Below are 19,249 nucleotides of genomic sequence, written 5' to 3' on the forward strand. Positions count from 1 at the left end.
GTCAGTGACGGCGATTGCTTGACAGCGGCACCCAATCGGATGTAGTTAAGCAAAACCTCCTTGGAGGGCGAACCCGTAAGCCCCAATGAGGACCAAAGCTGAAAAAGGGAGGTTAGTGAAATATCCTCCCCCGGGGGGGGGGAGGTGAAGCTGCTTTGCTAGGGGAAACAACATCACTCTCGAGCCCCGAGATTGGTAAGCAGTACATTGGTCTACGTTACCACTTGACGGTCTCTCGAAAGAGACCGACCGAGTGGGAGCTTCAGAGGAGGTTTGGGCAACGGAAGAAGAGGCCTTGGGTTTTACTCCTTTCAAAGAAACCTTCGAAGGAGAAATATCCCGTTTGGACTTCTTCCGTCGTCGCGAAAACCTCTCCCACTGGGAGGTAGACCACTCCCTACACCTGTTGTTGCTATTACACTGCACTGTAGGCCCCTACAAGAAGGACAAAGGGCATGGGGATCGGTCTCGACCGCTGACATGAATGTTCCACAGGGGGGGTCGGGAAACCCAGGGCAGGTGCGCATGATCGCAGAGGCCACCTTCACAAACAGAACTAGAAAAAGAAACAGACCAAAGCATTAAATGGCTGCTAAATGACGGCAAGGATGAGAGCGGACACGTCCAACTACCATCCGAGCTGAGAGCAAAGTGAGCTCAAGCACAGGTATGTGAGGGGGGGGGGGTGTAGCAAGCTACCCTCCCTTAACCCCACTAGTGGTGTGGGTAGTAAACCCTTGCTAAAAAATTAATGGCTCGTCATTTCAGCTACGCCGAAAGTAATACCCCTATTAAATAGCGTGGTTTGTATTCCAGTTACGGAACAAACTCGAATGCCTGTCACTGACATCATTCCCCTATAAGGGACAATAGTTGACATTCATATAAGAGCAAGTACTCAAAAAGGCGGTTTGATCTGATAATGTTTCTATTCTTTACTTAACAGTTTACATTACTTAATGGCATGGACATTATCTGAGAAGAGTAAATACAACCACCAATTAACTGTTTATTGTATCACACCAAAGCAACAACACATTCTCAATAGAGTACAGCTGTCCCTCAGTTTAATGGATATGCTGGTTGGAGCTTAGCAAGTTTGTAAATCCAGGACCTAAAGAGATTTCCTACATAAACTAGCCAACACAATACCCTTCACTTACAATCATCTTTAAGAAACTTAACAGCCTACAAATGAATCGTTTCCATAGGGAATTAGGATTAGTTTATCCTTCATAGGTATCTAAATCCTTCTTACCTTTATTGAAGAGATGTAGAATGGTCTCTATGACATACAATGACGACAAAATCTGCAATGAGCTGACATGCCGTGCATCCAGCCGATTTCTCAACAGCATTATCGTCATTATCTTCTACGGTAACTATGGTGTCTGTATAATCACCATCTGTCCCTTAGTCATCTGCATGAGCAGCTAAAAGGCCGTCCTTCATTGTCCCTCACAGTCCTCAGCATCATCTTGGCGGGTCTCCTTCTACAACTTGATTTTAAAGTAATGTCCTTCACCTTTAGACGGACATTTCCCCCATTCTTCTCCAACAACGCTTTCATCTTCGTAGATCTGAAATAAGATGAAAAATAATTAAAAATCAGAACCACTCATATTGTTGAGGACTTATCATTGAATGTATCTTGCATGCATAATAATAAGCATTGCTCTGAGGCAAATATCCAATTCCTATCAAAGACTACTAGCATTCTTTGAGCAAAAATGCACAATGGCTAAAATCCCAAGTCTTTGACTCAATTTTGAATTAATATCAATTAGTCAGTGTTACCTTTCTAACCTCAGGTACAAAAGACACGAAAATCAAAATAAACATTTTTAAAGTATTTTCTATTTTTCCTAACTAGACAAATTTAAGTCCTTTAAAATAGGGGCACAAACTTGCCTCCCCACCTATTCCGGCAACTACTAGGCAGCCCTATATGTGGACTAAGGAAGCAGTTCTTGGCTGACTAGACAGACTGGAAGATGTTGCAGCACATCCTGCTAAGACGGGGGCCATTCCAAAACGGAAATGCCAAACTAAGGTTGACAATAGACCAGCTATATCAGTAATACTGACTGTGAACAGGAGTTGACCTGTGAAGAACATTCCGGCAGTGGTACCTCTGGAGACTCTTACAGCTCCTGCTCTGGTGTCAGCTCAGCTGACGGTGATTCTACTGAGGATGTCAAAACCCTTTAGTCAGACTACCATCTATATGACTTGATCAGGGCCATCAAGCCTGGAATCTTTCTGTTGGAATCTGGCCAAAGTTTTACCCAATTCCTTACAGATTTTGAGACCTCCTGCGCCAGTCAGTAGATATACGGCAGAAAGATCAGTCGATGGACTACTGAGCTTGGAAGGTACCTGAAGGGGGAAGCAGACTTTCTCAGCCTATGGGGGTTCTGAGACCTCCAACCTGGAAATGAAGGATCTCCAACTCGACTGGTGCTAAGGATTCTGAGAGACGAGACACTGGGAGGATGGCCCGATTCCAGAGCGCCACCTGGGAGAAGGCCGAACTGTTGAAAATTTACTCTATGTAGTTGGCCTCCTTGTATAAGTCAGCATACCCATGGTGTAACCTGGACAAAAGAAACCCAAGGCGCAAGCTCCTCAAAACTGTTCCCAGTAAAGTGGCACGTTGGCTAGACCAATCCCTGGCCACCATAAAAATTCCTACTGGTCGTCAGACCACTTGGTAGGATGTCCTGCTCCTGCAGTGTGTCCTGGATGACGTAACATGCCAGGAGAGCAAAACACCAGAGGATTTGTTCGAGTATACACACGCACAACTCCTCGACCTCTTCGGAAGCCTGCACCTGCCACCATTTTGCACCCCAGGCAGGTCTCCTCAGTTCCAGAGAAAACATCAGTACTCAACTTGATGGAACAAACCTCTCAATAAGAAGACCTACCCATTTTGGTTTTAGAATGATGTCAGTGCCTAAGCAGTTGAATAAACCCCTATTGTATATCTCTGACTGTCTCATCCACATTTGGGGTGTAGAAAGGACATTCATCAGCTCAAGAGAGTTCAGGTGTGAGGCAAGCGATTGCCTTGAGCGCATGCTGCTGAACGCAGGGAAAAGCTTAGCAATGACCTTGAGTGAACAATTGCTTTCTACATGTCTTTCAGGTCGACATGGGTGCAAGCCCCAGGGGAGCACAAACCTGGTTCATGCTCTACTAACCCCCTAGATGAAGTAGGATCACCGATTGTGGCCGAGTGGGAGACGGGGGGGCATTGGGAGTGCGGCAAAAGGTGAGCGAGCCTTGCTTGTGAATTTTACCAAAGCAGGTAGAGCAATCTCAGTTGTGCAAGGTCGTGCATGAGCCATGGGGATCGAGCCGAGTACTAGATTATGATGCTGGGCTCTCAATCCAGCCAGGAGAGCTGATCAACGAGGATAATTTGTGAACTGAGTACTCGCTATTGCCAAAATCTCCGTGGAACTCCGATGAGTTAAAGCACTCTAGTGTCAGAACACGTAAGCCCTCCTGAACCACCCGGTCAGGACAACAGCAAACGCTTGCGACAGCATCTGCCATAAAACCCCGGAGGGTTGGCAGGCTCAGAGGAAGATCCTGGCTAAAGCATCTCTCTCAAGTGAAATGCTAGCTTCCCCCTGAATGTGAGCTGAGGACACTGAGAGGAATTCAAATCGCTAAAACAATTTGATCCCCATACCAAATTGCTGGAAGCGAGTTGATCGCCAGACTCCGAAAGCAACTGGCTTCCAATAAGCGAGACTGGAAACGTTCAATCAACAGCACTCACTAGGATGTGTGTTATTCATGTGTGTGTGTCAGAAAACCAAGGAGGGTTGGCAAATAGACACAGAAGGAAAGATGTCTGATCTTAAGACTTCATAGAAGTCTAACTCCAAGGAGGAGAGAATGAGCTTTCCCCCTTGGCCAGCCTAAGGCATTAAAGGTAACATGATAATATTAATCAAGTTCTTAACTAAAGCAAAATCTTGGGTAGCGCCATAGCCCCTGTTCTATGGTCTTCCACGGTCTTAGGGTAGAGTTTTCTTGCTTGAGGGTAAAATTGGACACTATTCTATATTATTTCTCTTATTCTTGATTTTTTTTTTCAAGTTGTAATGGTATATGCATGAAAGAATTACCTTAATGCTGTTATTATCAAAATATTAGTTCTCTTATAGTTTATTTCCTTTCCTCACTGGGCTATTTTTCCCTGTTGGAGTCCTTGGACTTGGAGCATCCTGCTCTTCCAACTAGGGTTGTAGCATAGCAAGTACCGGTAGTAATAATAATAATTCCCAAGACACTACTGTATATCCTCATATCGGGAACAGAGACCAAGATACTACTGCAAGCCTTATTGGGCCCTTTAACTGGCTTAATAGTACTGTACTACACTGGATTCACCTCTGGTTATGGCTTTTTCCTTTGCCTACACTTGCACCAAATAGTCTAGCCTATTCCTTACACATTCTCCTCTTCCCTCATACACCGAACAACACTGAAGATAACCAGAAAATTCTTCTTCACTCAAGTTGTTAACTACTGCATTGTAATTGTTCAGTGGCTACTTTCCACTTGGTAAGGGTAGAAGAGAGACTTTAGCTCTGGTAAGCAGCTCTTGTAATGGCAAAATACTCTGCCACACAAATGGGTAGAACCAAGGAGGAGGAAGATAATAAATTGAGAGAGATGCAAGACACAGCAGCACAAAGACCAATGATTAAATAGCTTACGTCCCCGACGTCATGGGAGAAAAATTCAAAACTCGTGCCAATTGCAGATTGGATAGCTAGGTGTACTGCCTGTGCGCCCCAGCGAGGTACCTTGGAACCATCCCATGCTTCCTCATATCTTCCATGCCTGTAGTCTCTAGAGGAGAGGAGGGGGGAATTAAATTATATATAACTACCGGGTATGTTAAAAAATTTATTTCATTATGAAAATATAATTTTTAAACATCTGACTTAGACGGTAGTTATATATATATATATATATATATATATATATATATATATATATATATATATATATATATATATATATATATATATAGCTGATTGACACCTTCGGTGTGGGGTCAGAGACAGCCAACATTGTTGGGATGTTACTTAAGAGTTAATAAACAAGCTTAAGGGTTCGTACCTGATAAGAAAGCTGACTTCAATGAATTCTTTCATTATGTCCGCTTTCCTTATGAGATCCAGCGATCCACCCAGGGGGCTGAAGACCTCTAGGAGCTGTCAAACCGGTCTAAAAACCTCTATGTGACAGGACCTCCTCCAATACCCTTGTTCCAGGGTGCTCTCAAGGAACAAAATGACCACCTGACTAAAATCAATGATTGTGGAAGACTGTCGCAATCTCCACGAACAATCATAAGAAGACAAAAGTTCCAAGAGAAGAAAAGGGTATTAGGATTACGGGAATGTAGTGGTGGATCCTTCCCCCACTACTGTACTCGCTGCTACGAATGATCCCAGAGTGAAGCAGTCCTCATAAAGGGTCTGGACAAGTTTCAAATAATGTGAAGCGAACACAGATTTACTCCGCCAAAAGGTTGTGTCCATATTGCTCTGCAACGATCTATTCTGCTTGAAGGCCACCGAAGTTGCTACAGCTCTAACTTCATATGTCTTGACTTTTAAAAGCTTGAGGTCTGCCTCACTGCAATATGCATGAGCCTCTCTTATTAAGAGCCTAATGAAGAATGAAAGGGCATTCTTCAACCTCTGTAACGAGGGCTTCTTGACCGAGCACCAAAGAGCTTCCGACTTGCCTCGCAACTTTTTTGTTCAGTCCAGGTAGAACTTCAGGGCTCTTACTGGGCACAGGACCCTCTCCAACTCCTCGTCAACCACATCCAAAAGGTGTGGAAACTCAAAAGCCACGGGCCACGGTTGTGAAGAGCGTTCATTCTTAGCGAGAAAGCCTAACTGAAATGAGCCGATAACTTTGTATCTCGAGAAAACCAACGTTTAACTAAAAGCATGAATCCCACCGACTTTCAGCTGTCGCCAGACTGACCAAAAATAGTGTCTTCATCGTGAGGTCCTTAAATGAAGCTGAATGCAAGGGCTAAAACCTGTCACTCTTAATAAACTTCAGGACTATATTCAGATTCCAAGCTGGTGAATCCTGGTGCCATTGCTTCGATGTTTCAAACGATTTGATAAGTTCCTGTAGGTCTTTATCATTAGAAAGGTCCAGTTTCTGTGCCTGAATACGGTCGCTAACATACTCCTGTATCCCTTGATGGTAGAGGATGAAAAATTGCGTTTCCTTCGAAGGTATAACAGGAAGTCAGCAATATGAGTTATAAAGGTACTGGAAGAGGAAACAGAGTTGACTCTGCACCATTCTCTAAAAACCTCCCACTTGGATTGATAAACCTCGATGGTAGAAGTCCTCCTTGCTCTTGCAATAGCCCTAGCTGCCTCCTTCGAAAAACCTTTAGCTCTTGTGAGTTTTTCGATAGTCTGAAGGCAGTTAGATGAAGAGCTTGGAGACTTTGATGGTACCTTTCCAAGTGGGGTTGTCTGAGTAAATCCTCTCTTAATGGAAGGCTTCTTGGACTGTCCACCATCCATTCCAGTACCTCTGTGAACCATTCTCTTTAGGGCCAAAAGGGGGCCCACTAGAGTCAATCTGGTTCCTTCGTGTGACAAACTTTTGCATCACTTTGTAAAGAATTTTGAACGGTGGAAATGCGTACACGATCAGGTTGGACCAGTCTAACAGGAAAGCGTCTTTGTGGACTGCTTCGAGATCTGGCACTGGGGAGCAGTAAGTTTCTAGTCTCTTTGTCTTCGAGGTCGCGAACAGGTCTATACAAGGACAACCCCAAAGTTGCCACAGGTTCTTGCAGACTTCTTGATGGAGTGTCCATTCTGTGAACAGAACTTTACCTCTCCTGCTGAGGCTGTCTGCCATCACGTTCTTTTCCCCCTGAATGAACCTTGTAACAAGGATGACATTCTTCTCTTTTGCCCAAATGAGAAGACTCCTCGCAGACTCGTATAGGGACCTCGAGTGTGTTCCGCCTTGTTTGGCTATGTAAGCCAATGCTGTAGTGTTGTTGGCGTTGACCTGCACCACTGTTCAAAACTGACCCTTCGAAGCTACTGAGGGCCAACAGGACTGCTAACAGTTCCTTTTGGTTGATGTGGAAGCTCTTTTGATCCTCTGTCCACAGCCCCGAAACCTCCAACTTGCCCAGTGTTGCTCCCCACCCAGAGTCCGAGGCGTCGGAACACAACAAGGTCTGGGTTCCTCTGTTCTAAGGGGAGACCTTGACTGTCCGGATCGTTCCACCACTGAAGGGAACTTCTTATGGATTCCGTAATGGGAATGCATATCGTCTCTAGATCTTTCTCCTTGTCCCAATGATGACAGAGGTGGAATTGGAGAGGACGAAGGTTCAGCCTTCCCAGGGAAACAAACTGTTCCGAGGAGAGGGTTCCCAACAGACTCATCCACTTTTTTGCAGAACACTTCTGTTTCTTTAGAAAAGAATGAAGTTTCAAGATGGCTTGCTCCGTCCTTAAGAGAGACGGAAAAGCCCGAAAATCTTGACTGAACCGCCATCCCCAAATAAAGTATCTTTTGGGATGGTGTCAGTTGAGACTTGTCTCTGTTGATAAGAAGACCCAGTTCCTCTGCTAGTCTCAAAGTTATCTGAAGATCCTTCAGGCAGTGATCGTAGGAATGAGCTCTGAGAAGCCAATCGTCCAGATACAGGGAGGCTCTGATACCTCATGAGTGCAGTATTCTTGCTACATTTAGCATTAGTTTCGTGAATATTTAAGGGGCGGTGCCGAGACCGAAACACAGGGCCAGAAACTGGAACACTTCCTCCTTGTAAACAAACCTCAGGTAATGCTTGAAGCTCGGATGAATGGGGATGTGAAAGTAAGCGTCCTGGAGGTCTAATGAGACCATCCAGTCGTCCTTTCTTACTGCTACAAGGACTGACTTTGATGTCTCCATGGAGAACTTCGTCTTCTGAACAAACGCGTTGAGAGCGCTTACGTCCAGGACTGAACGCCATCCCCCCCGAGTTCTTGGTAACCCGGAACAAGCGGTTGTAGAAACCTGGTGACCGCAAGTCTCGCACCCTCTCTATGGCCCCCTTCTCCAACGAGAGACATTTGGAGTTGCATAGCTTGCCTCTTTGACTCCTCTCTGTATCTGGGAGAGAGATCTATTGGAGCTAAAACTAAAGGAGGTTTCCCTATAAAAGGGATTTTGTAACCCTCCTTCAGAAGTTGTACGGACTGCTCTCCTCTTCTCCCAAGCTCGCCAGAAGTTGTGTAGCCTGGCTCCTACTACTGTCTGAAGGCGAAAGCAGTCAGACTCTGCTTCGCCCTGTTCTGAATCCTCTTCTCTTTGCTCTCCTTCCCTCGGGTCTGGAGCTACCCCTGCTGGAAGTCTTCCCTCGAAAGGGCTGAGAAAACTTAGCGAATGGAGTTTCTACCTTTGGCTTTCGGCTAGCGAAGGAAGTTGGTAGAATCTTTCTTGCCGTCTTTGAAACCAAATCTTGCGTGGCCTTTTGAGTTAAAGCAGATGAAACCTCTCTAACCAACTCTTGCGGAAAAAGAGAGGAAGAAAGAGGTACATACAGCAATTCTGATTTCTGAGAGGGAGTAACCCCAACAGACAGAAACGAACATATTTGAGCTCTTTTCTTAAGGACCCACGCTGAGAAAAGCACTGCCAACTCATTAGATCCGTCTCATAACGCTTTATCCATTCAGGATATGATGTGGATGAGACTAGCAGTGTCACCATCTTTAAAGGCAGAAACCTTTTTCCCCAAGGCTCCCAGAGTCCAGTCGAGGAAATTGAATACAGTGATACCTCTGGATACGAAAGTTTCTGCTTACGAAAAATTCAGGATACGAAAAGTGATTCGAAGATTTTTATGCCCCAGTATACGAATAAAATTTCAGGATACGAAAACCTTACGAGATCCCAACTCTTCGCCGAGAGTAATTTTAAAAAGCGCGCGTCGCCAGACTTTGAACTTGGGTAGACTCACTTACAGCCTCCCGCTCAACCATTGGATATCTCCCTACTCAGATGCTAGCTGACGCCATAAGATCCTGCTTTCCTATTGGTCGGCAACTATCCCAGCTTGCTTACGCACGGGCGTTCATCTCTCTCTCTCTCTCTTTTCGTTCCGACTGCGGTATCATTAACAGACATTGTGTGCTTTCGCTTGTTTGACGAAGTGTTAATATACAGTACATTCGTACGCCACGTGTTATTGTTATTAAACATTCGTTACTGTGCACTGTACTGTATTAGTGTTTACTATACATAGTACTGTATATAACGTACGTAGTGTATTATATTACGTATTACTGTAGCCATGGGTCCCAAGAATGTTGCCGAAGGAAAGAAGATGACGATGATGCTCTCGATGGAGACGAAACTTGAAATCGTAAAAGAGTACAAGTCTGGCATGGGTTTAAGTGCGATCGCCAAGGAGTATGGCCGGAATCCATCTACGATAGGCACCATCCTGAAGCAGAAGGCGGCCATCAAAGCAGCGGCACCTTCTAAGGGCGTCACTATTTTCTCCAATAAGAGAACCCACGTGCATGACGAGATGGAGAGCGTGCTTCTTGTGTGTATCAAAGACAAAGAGATCTCAGGAGACACCATCACTGAGACTACAATTTGCCAGAAGTCCTCCGCCATTTTCGGTGATCTCGTGCGTTCTCAGGCCGAACAAGGGGCAGGAGAAGGAACATCCCAGCAGGAACCCCCAGAGTTCAAGGCTTCTCGGGGGTGGTTCGAGAAATTCAAGAAAAGGACTGGCATTCATTCAGTGGTACGGCATGGGGAGGCAGCCAGCTCGGACACGAAGGCTGCCGAAGCCTTTGTTAAAACGTTCGACGAGTTGACTCTGCAGGAAGGCTACAGTTCGCAGTAAGTTTTCAATTGCGACGAAACTGGACTTTTTTGGAAGAAAATGCCTCGTCGGAAGAAGCTACCCGGGCATAAGCCAATGAAGGACAGGTTTACCCTTGCTTTTTGTGCAAATGCCAGTGGGGACTGCAAGATAAAGCCCCTGCTGGTGTACCATTCAGAAAATCCCCGAGCCTTCAAAGCCCACAAAGTCGAGGAGAACCTTCCCATGATGTGGAGGGCGAATGCTAAAGCCTGGGTAACGAGGCAACTTTTCATTGATTGGGTGAATGTCTACTTAGGTCCGACTGTCCGAAAATATTTGGAAGAAAAGTGCCTCCCTATGAAATGTCTGCTGGTGTTGGACAATGCTCCAGCTCACCCTCCTGGCCTCGAGGAATATCTTCTGGCCGAGTATTCCTTCATAAAGGTCCTATATATACCGCCTAACACCACCCCTCTCCTCCAACCCATGGACCAGCAAGTTATTTCAAATTTTAAAAAATTGTACACGAAGCATCTCTTCCAGAGATGTTTCCAAGTCACAGAGAATACAAACCTCACTCTGCGTGAATTCTGGAAAGATCACTTTAATATCGTGATATGCCTCAAACTCATCGATCTCGCTTGGCAGGAAGTTTCGAGGCGTACCCTGAACTCATCTTGGAGGAAGCTGTGGCCTGATGCTGTCTCTGCACGAGACTTCGAGGGGTTCGGGAAGCCTGGAGGCGAAGCCGAGATCGTTGACGATCCTGAACCCATTCAGCAGTCTGAGGTGGCTGACATCGTACATCTTGGTACGTCCATGGGGCTGGAAGTTAGCGCCAAGGATATGGATGAACTTATCGAGGAGCACCACGAGGAGTTGACGACGGATGACCTGAAGGAGTTGGAGACGATGCAAGTGAGTGTTGTTCAAGAGTAGTTCTCTAGCGGTGATGAGGAGGAAGTTACACCTTTGAAAACGGCAGACATTAAGGAAATTCTCGCATGTTTCCATAAAATGGCAGACTACGTCGAAAAGGAACATCCAGAAAAAGTTTATACCAACCGTGCGCTTCAACACTGCAATGACGTTTGCCTAACGCATTTTAGAAATGTGTTGAAAAGTAGGCAGAAACAAGCTTCAATGGATAGTTTCTTATTAAAGAGGCCAGCGGTATTAGTAGGCCAAGATGAAGGTGAAAGTGAAGAAAAGAAGTGATGAAGAATTAGAAGGTGAAAGTAAAGAAAAGAAACAGAAAAAAAGAAAGTGATGAAGAAGTAGAAGAGATTTAGAAAATATGAAAAACGTAAAGTTATAAAAAAGCAAAAAAAAAAAAAAAAAAAATTTTAAGTTTTATGTTACCGTTAAGTGTTAAAAGTAATTTTTTCTTTCATTTTATAGTTTTCCATACGTAATGTTGTGTTAATTATTTCTGCCATTTTTTTATTTCATAAAGTTTAAGTGTTAATGGGTTAAGTGTGTAAATTACTGTATGTAGTCTGTCACTTGTTACGTTTTCTGCCTTATACCATCCTCCTCTGCCGCGACTTCGCTATCGGACATCGTCTCAATCAAAAGGTAAGTTTCAACTTTTTTGTTACACTAATTAACTGTAACCTATTTTTCAGAGTATCAATCCTTAATTTAGGTGTACGTACAGGTAACAATACACCCTCACTGATCCAAATGCTTTACATACAGTACCGTAACTTTTATACAGTAGTAAAGAAAACGGACCGTTTTCTTAGGGCTTGGGGGGGATAACTAGGCTATAACTACAGTATTGAATAATCTCATAGTGGTTTCTGGAATGGATTAGGCTGTTTTTAACGGTTGGGTTAATTATTGAATGATAGAAATGGCTGCGTTGCATGTTTATTACTACAGTTTAGCGTGTTTATGGAAGAAAAGGGGTCTTCTCGTAAGGCTTGGAACGGATTAGGCTATTTACCCGTAAAACCCGACTCAGGATACGAAAAAATCAGGATACGAAACCGTATCCTGAACGGATTACTTTCGTATCCTGAGGCATCACTGTAGCTCATTTCCCCAATGGTGCCACGTCTAACAAAATCAGCAATCACCTTAGATCATATTTCTCGCGTTGGGGAGCCCCGGAACAAATATCAACTGACGGAGGTACGAACATGGCCAGCGAGGAGATGGAAGCCTGCTTCAGGAGATGGGGAGTCAAGGTCCGGCTGCCGTCGGCCCAGTATCCCCAGTCTAACGGCAGGGCAGAAGCAGCTGTCAAATCGGCAAAGAGGCTACTCCGAGAAAACACGTTAAAGGGTGGAGCTCTTGAGTCGGACAAAACGGCCCTGGCGATACTTCAGTATCTCAACACGCCTCTCAGGGAGATTAGCAAGTCGCCATCTCAGCTTGCAACGGGTCACCAGCTGCACGATGGGGTACCGACGGCCAGGAGACACCTGTTAGTAGACAGACACTGGAGGCAGACGATACGTCGAAGGGAGTTGCAAGTGGCAAGGTCGCAGGAGTTGATGCGCATCCCTGGCACTACCAAAAGACTGCCGCCCATCGAACTAGGTACCCATGTACACATACAAAACCAAGCTACCAAGCAGTGGGATAGAACGGGCATAGTAACGGAAACAAAGCCCCATCGTCAGTACACCGTCAAGCTCAACGGGAGCGGCAGGCTATCAAAAAAGAATAGACGACACCTGAGAGTCATCGCTCCGCCCCCTGGCACGCCCGTGTCTCAGCACGGGACCTCCGCAAGCCATACCCCGACAGAACAGGTAACACACCCCATACAGGAGCCCAACGTCGTTAGTAGGCCAAGAAGGGCCGCCGGTAAACCCAAGTGGCTCAAAGACTTTGCAGAATGATGTTATCTGTTGTATGTAATTGCATCAGGAATTGATATTTCTTTCCAGAGAATTTATGTATTTATTTTGTTTTTGTGTATGTATCGAAAAGTTAGCTTTAATTTTGTTTTTTCTCATTTCTCATTGATTTAGTGACATTTCCCCCTTTCATTTTTTTACCACGTATAAGTAAAATCTTGACGGGGGTATGTACGATATGTTTTTCGGCCATGCGCTGCCGAGCATGCATCTGCATACGCTGTTGCGAGTCAGTTGACTCTTGAGTATCCTGTAATAAAGTGTGGTCTCGAGGACGTTGTCTCATTGCAAACCCAACATGAAGTGATTTCTTTCGTGAAGCGAGTCGCCTTTTACATGTTAATAGCCTAATTTGTTCAAGACCCTAAAAAAACACCATATTAAATACTTATAAAAAGGATATGAACAACCAAACAGTACTAAATATATGAAAAATACTGTATTTTAATCATTTAGTAATAAATTAATAGATAATCTGAAAAATAAGTGTTAATTAGAGCAAACAGTAACAAAAATGTAGAACCTATCCTTTGGAGTGAGGCGATGTCTGAAAGAGAAGTGCGGGTCGGTAGAGGAGGATTTTACAAAATAGATTTATTAATGACAGGAAACATCAACGCTTAATTTTAGGAAATGCATCTACAAATGGCAGGAAATATCATAACTCAACTTTATGATAAACTTGAAATAAATTGTTTTTTCCCTTCTATATTTTTTTTTCTTTTACTTTACATTTTTTGTTTTCTAAATCTAGTTACACTACGTATTTCCTTCATCAATGCCACTTCCGTTTCTTAGCTGGCGCTTGGTCTGCTTCTACCAAAGGCCTCTTACTAATATATTCGTCCAAAGAAACTTGTTTCTGCCTGCTTCTTAAAATTTTCCAGAGCACACTTAACCGCATGCCAGCCTCGTATTTCTTGATTATTTCCATCTTCATCTCCATGGAAAAAACATCCTCTTCTTTTCCCTTGACATCAGCGCCTTTCCTGAGACTGATGGCTAATGATGTATCGTAAGTATTACACTCAATAACAGTACGTACTGTAAAATTGTTACAAAAGCAAAAAAACACAAACACTAAGTCAATGCGTACGATACCGATGCCGGAACAGGAAGACATAGGAACGCCGATGCGTAGATGCACGATGGTATACAGTACAGCAGATGACGACCAATAGGAGAGCAGGATCTCATGGTGGTAACTACCATCCGAGTGGGAAGATAACCAATGGGAACGGAGGAGGATGGTAGTGAGTTTACGGGCTGGCAGCGCGCGAATTTTAAAACCTATCTCCGATACGGTCGGCCTCCCACTTCATACCGCCTTTCATTGTCCGATACATTTTTCATGATCCGAGTCGTAAAATTCTTTGCATCTCCTTTCGTGAAGTGAAAATTTCATAAGCCGATTCTTCCATAGCTAGAGGTTTGACTGTATGCACATCTTGGGTGATAGAACTTGAGGTAGACGTAGGTAATGTAAAATCTACAGCAAGAAAGCAGGCCTAATGTGAAGAAGAAAGAAGAGAGTCTGGCGACACATACAACACCAGGTCCCAACATCAGGAACTGCCAACATATATGGAATTTATTCCTTTTCCATTGCATACGGGCAAAATTTCGATCGTTGGTTGTGATAACAGACAAGCTTTGGCAATAAAAAAAAAACACTTGGAATAATGTACACTGCAGCAGTCTCAATTCATTTCTACTTGCATCGACTGCATGAATTCAGGCGCACTACCTTCATGCAGCTGTGGCAAGCCATACTATTCTATATTTTATGGACACAAAGCTTTCTTGAATCCATGTCATTCTTCACCATTCTCACAGGTATAGGTCAGCACGACAGGTAGATTGCAGCAGCTGATTTATGCTCCTTAGTGCTGCTTACACTACAAGTGCTGTCAGTGTCATTCGTAGAGTTTGCCGCCAAAAATCCTAGGTTGCAATCGCTCCCTAGAACCATCAGCACTACGAAACGTATCACATGACTTAAACATTTGCCTCTTCATCTAATAATCGCCAAGGGCAACCACAAGCTTACGCAACAGCATATATGCAGAAAGAACGCATGAACAATTAGGCCGACTGAATTCACAATCCGACATCAACCAAGTTTACAAGAAGCAATTGTTGGATTTTGAGTTACTGACTGGATTAGAACTTCTTGAAGAACTGTAGTAACAAAGACTCTAAGAAGGATGGGTGGCGCCCTTCAAAGTCGGCCATCAGTGAGTTGAGTACTGTCCTCAGAAACCGTTTGAAGTTCCGTAACAGCACTGTCTCTCCTATAGGTAGAGAAACGTTAAGAGTGGTGCGATCAACCTCTTGGTGTTGCAGCGAAAAAGTTGCACTGGAAAAGGAAGAACTTTCTAAGGAGAAAATGCAGACGAGAAAAAGTAATGCGCCCTTCCCTGTCACTCGGCAGTCATAGAAAGACTTTCCTCCAACACAGTGTCTAAGGAAAATTAATTTTCCAAGTTGAATTGATGTCGTCACTACCATAACAAGGGAAAAGACAGCAAAAGTAAAGCTGTCACACAGTTAGGAAGCAGATTATAAGCGATTGTACGAGCAACTATCACACAGTTACCATAATCAGGAAGGAAACATAAAATCCTGCATCTTCCATTAAAACATTTACATACATCGATCTCGACAAAACCATCATATAAAAGAAAACCAAAAAATTATAACCAGATGAAAACAATGGAAATACATCTATACTATCCGGCGGCTGAAACAAAATGGCTGAAAATAAACTCAAATCAATGAACAAAGGATTTGTATTCATGTGGGAAAAATCAGGCTTGGATATTAAACTTTCTTAATAAGGAATTGGCTCTCACTATGCAGAAAGGTCCTGGTTTTACATTACAATTTATCATTATCAATTATTAGCTATTGTAGGCACAACGAGTTAATTTGCCCTATAAAAATGTTCCTAATAAAATTTAAGAGTACAGTGATACCTCTACATACTATCTTAATTCGTTCCAGAAACTGCTTCGTATGTTAAAACGATCGTATGTTGGAGCAAATATTCCCATAAGAATACATGGTGCTTGATTTAACTCATTCCTCAGCCTAAAAACCCATAATAACTCCTAAATAAATGGCTACACATAACATTAATACAATATAATAAATACATATAAATCTAAAAAAAGAATAATAATAATGAAATAATAAATAAAAAAGGGATTTTAATGTAACACTTTACCTTAGCGACAGGCCGGCGCAGGTGTAGGGACTGCTAGGCAGGAGACGGAAGATCAGCGAGGAGGTAGGGACGGTGACTTTGTACGTTGGCTTTAATACCCCAAGAAGAAGAAGAAGAAGAAAAAGACGATTTATTTAAACGAAATTATCACTTTTTGAGGAGTTAAGTTTTGCTCCTTATTATATTCGATATTATATATTTCAAATTTGAATGTTTATAACTTTATTGTACTTATATAATTATGTATATTATAAAACCTTTACATAGACAGACTTGAAACTTTTTTTGCAAGGGAAAAGGAGAGAGACTGACATCTTCCGGCAAGCACTGCCAGACCACAAAGACTAAAAGGGCTGCCCAAAGGCAAGAGCCCGGGTCTTACACAAGGTAAGGCAATCTATACAGACAGACAGACAGACTAAAAGGATAATCTGACACAGAGCCAATTCTTAACCATGTTATGTGCATTTGTGTCCAACTGACCGCTTTCGTCACTGGCATACCAGAGAGAGAGAGAGAGAGAGAGAGAGAGAGAGAGAGAGAGAGAGAGAGAGAGAGATTGAAGAAAAGAAGAAAGAATATAAACAAAGCAGAAGGATATAAAGTAAGTGTTTACAGTGAGCCACGAAGTGCAATAACAGTACTAACCACATATGTGACTTAATAAATAATTGGTTTTTCGTATTTAATCAAGAGAAAAATATCAGCTTAATAGAAAAAATTGTTTCTCTTCATACATGAATCATATACTTCCAACTGGCTGTGTTATGTTCATACATTTCTAACCATTTGATATTATAGGAAAAACAATTGATTTTATAGATATTTTATAAGTCATGGATGAAACCAACTACCAAAATGAGCTACAGGAAGATGATTATTAAAAAAAAAATTACACTGGAAGGAAAAATGCAATAAACTGGGACTTTGTAGTCGCCTGGAAATTTAGATTCAAATCAGATCATATGATTTCTTAAGACGACTTAAAAGTTTGCGAGAAATTAAACTATCTATAAAGAGAAGAATTTGTGTTAATAGTTCGGTACCGTAGGCAAGTAGGTAGGTAGGCAAGTAGGAAGGTAAGTAGGTAGGTAATAAGTTAGTAGGTAGGTAGGTAGGTAGGTAGGTAGGCAGGTAGGTAGGTAGGCAGGTAGGTAGGTAGGTAGGCAGGTAGGTAGGTAGGCAGGTAGGTAGGTAGGTAGGCAGGTAGGTAGGTAGGTAGGCAGGTAGGTAGGTAGGCAAGTAGGTAGGTAAGAAGTTAGTAGGTAGGCAAGTAGGTAGGTAAGAAGTTAGTAGGTAGGTAGGTAGGTAGGTAAGTAGTTAGTTGGTAGGTAGGTAGGCAAGTAGGTAGGTAAGTATGTAATTAGGTAGGTAAGTATGTAATTAGGTAGGTAAGTAGGCAAGTAGGTAGGTAAGAAGTTAGTAGGTAGGTAGGTAGGTAAGTAGTTAGTTGGTAGGTAGGTAGTTGGTAGGTAGGTAGTTGGTAGGTAGGTAAGTAGGTAGGTAGGCAAGTAGGTAGGTAGGTAGGCAAGTAGGTAGGTAGGTAGGTAGGTAGGTAGGTAGGTAAGTAGTTAGTTGGTAGGTAGGTAAGCAAGTAGGTAGGTATGTATGTAATTAGGTAGGTAAGTATGCAAGTAGGTAGGTAAGTATGCAAGTAGGCAGGTATGCAAGTAGGTAGGTAGGTAGGCAGACAGGGAGGTAGGTAGGTAGACAAGGGGGTCGGTAGGTAGGTAGAGAAGTATGGGGGTAGGTAGGTAGGTAGAGAAGTATGTAGGTAGGTAAGTAATGTATCAGTCATATATAAACTATGAAGAGAGACTGAGTTAACATGAAAACTCAAAGTAATTCTCTTCAATATTTGCAATTTGAAACAATATAAAAAAAGGATGATTATTAAATCCTTAATATTCTTTGCAATATTCACAAACTATCAACATCATCACTATATAGTTTCACCATCAACATTATTTCACAATATTTCACAACCTCTGCGATGTTTCTCTGCTTTTCCTAACATTATTATGAGTAAAACACCTTTAATTACTTACGTGATTAACTATGAACACTATAATGCACTATCTCAAAATGTATGATGTATGACAGAAGCCCACCAAAGTCTTCCAGTCAGACAAAACTGGAAAGTAAAACTGGAAGACCACAAGACTAGTCTCAAGGTTTTGTCAGCCAATCAGAGACAAGCACCAGACAGAGGTTTCAAATGCTGTCCTCCCATTGGCTGAGATCATTTGAAGACTTAACAATCTATCAAGATCATCAAGGTGTTGACAGAACTGAGAATAAATTTCTAGAATAAATATCCATTAATGTGTCAAGCTTGAAAACACAAATGTCTTCATTTGACCAATTTGAACTGAGATTAGGGGACTACATTGTCACCTCTATAAACGAAACTGCAATATAGAGTGGTTCAGAAGGAAATAAATGGAATATTCAAATGGTTATACAGTAAGTTAATCAAATACAGGTGAATTTTGATAATTTGTTAACATTCCCGGCACGAGGGTTCTGTGTTCATAAGTTATATCATTAAAGGAAAATAATGCGAAGTATCATTTGATGTAACGAAATACAAATAACGGTTTTATTATGTCACTTTTGACATTTTCACATTCATAACAGAACTAGGTCAGGCTATAGGTCCACCTTGTCTTACCTTGGGTGGAGAGGGGGTTGGTTGCTAATCCTATGTATATATGGTCAATCTCCAGGGCATTGTCCTGCTTGATAGGGCAATATCACTGTCCCTTGCCTCTGCCATTCATGAGCGCCTTTTAAATCTTTAATCAAAATTTCACAATTGGGCTTCTCTTGCTACGGCTAAGAAATGTTATTGAAATGGAACCCAAACCTGCTTCATGGAATGTGGGGTTGTCTTCATAATTGTGTGTGTGTGTGTGAGAGAGAGAGAGAGAGAGAGAGAGAGAGAGAGAGAGAGAGAGATTTACCTACCGAGCAATTCTGAAGATTAACGTTAGCTGAAAACGATGTTGAAAACCGACTTGAGAATTGAGATATGAAATCTGAACTAAATCTGAGAATAAGGTAATAGCTGGGGAAGGAAGAATGATGAAAGGAAGACACTAAATAGTAATTATGGTTGTACTGGTCTATTGAAAACGTCCCTGCTCATAAAAACAAAATCTCGAATATCATGAAAATAAGACTAAACATCTCTTTCAAAATTCCCTGTTATATGCAGTGTCGTAACACTTTTGCTATTAA

The 19,249-nt window shown here is 42.6% G+C and overlaps 1 protein-coding gene and 1 long non-coding RNA gene across 4 annotated transcripts in view; one reads left to right on the forward strand and one right to left on the reverse strand.

Annotated features, from left to right (window-relative positions):
• Positions 1 to 19,249, forward strand: part of LOC137633404 (elongator complex protein 2-like) — a 273,506-nt gene that overhangs the window by 170,106 nt on the left and 84,151 nt on the right. The gene's annotated exons all lie outside the window — the stretch shown is intronic.
• LOC137633405 (uncharacterized) overlaps positions 1 to 19,249 on the reverse strand; it is a 360,609-nt gene that overhangs the window by 103,363 nt on the left and 237,997 nt on the right. Inside the window, exons 1-3 of one of the 2 annotated variants that reach the window (XR_011042196.1) lie at positions 18,055 to 18,186; positions 16,007 to 16,095; positions 1,259 to 1,580 (exon numbers count right to left, since the gene is read on the reverse strand). The exons of the other annotated variant lie outside the window; for it this stretch is intronic. This is a non-coding gene — a long non-coding RNA (uncharacterized lncRNA). Of the gene's footprint in view, positions 1 to 1,258; positions 1,581 to 16,006; positions 16,096 to 18,054; positions 18,187 to 19,249 lie in introns of those variants that run through there. 2 annotated transcript variants of the gene reach the window in all.

The sequence above is a fragment of the Palaemon carinicauda genome, chromosome 43, assembly GCF_036898095.1.
Source record: "Palaemon carinicauda isolate YSFRI2023 chromosome 43, ASM3689809v2, whole genome shotgun sequence".
Taxonomy (NCBI): domain Eukaryota; kingdom Metazoa; phylum Arthropoda; class Malacostraca; order Decapoda; family Palaemonidae; genus Palaemon; species Palaemon carinicauda.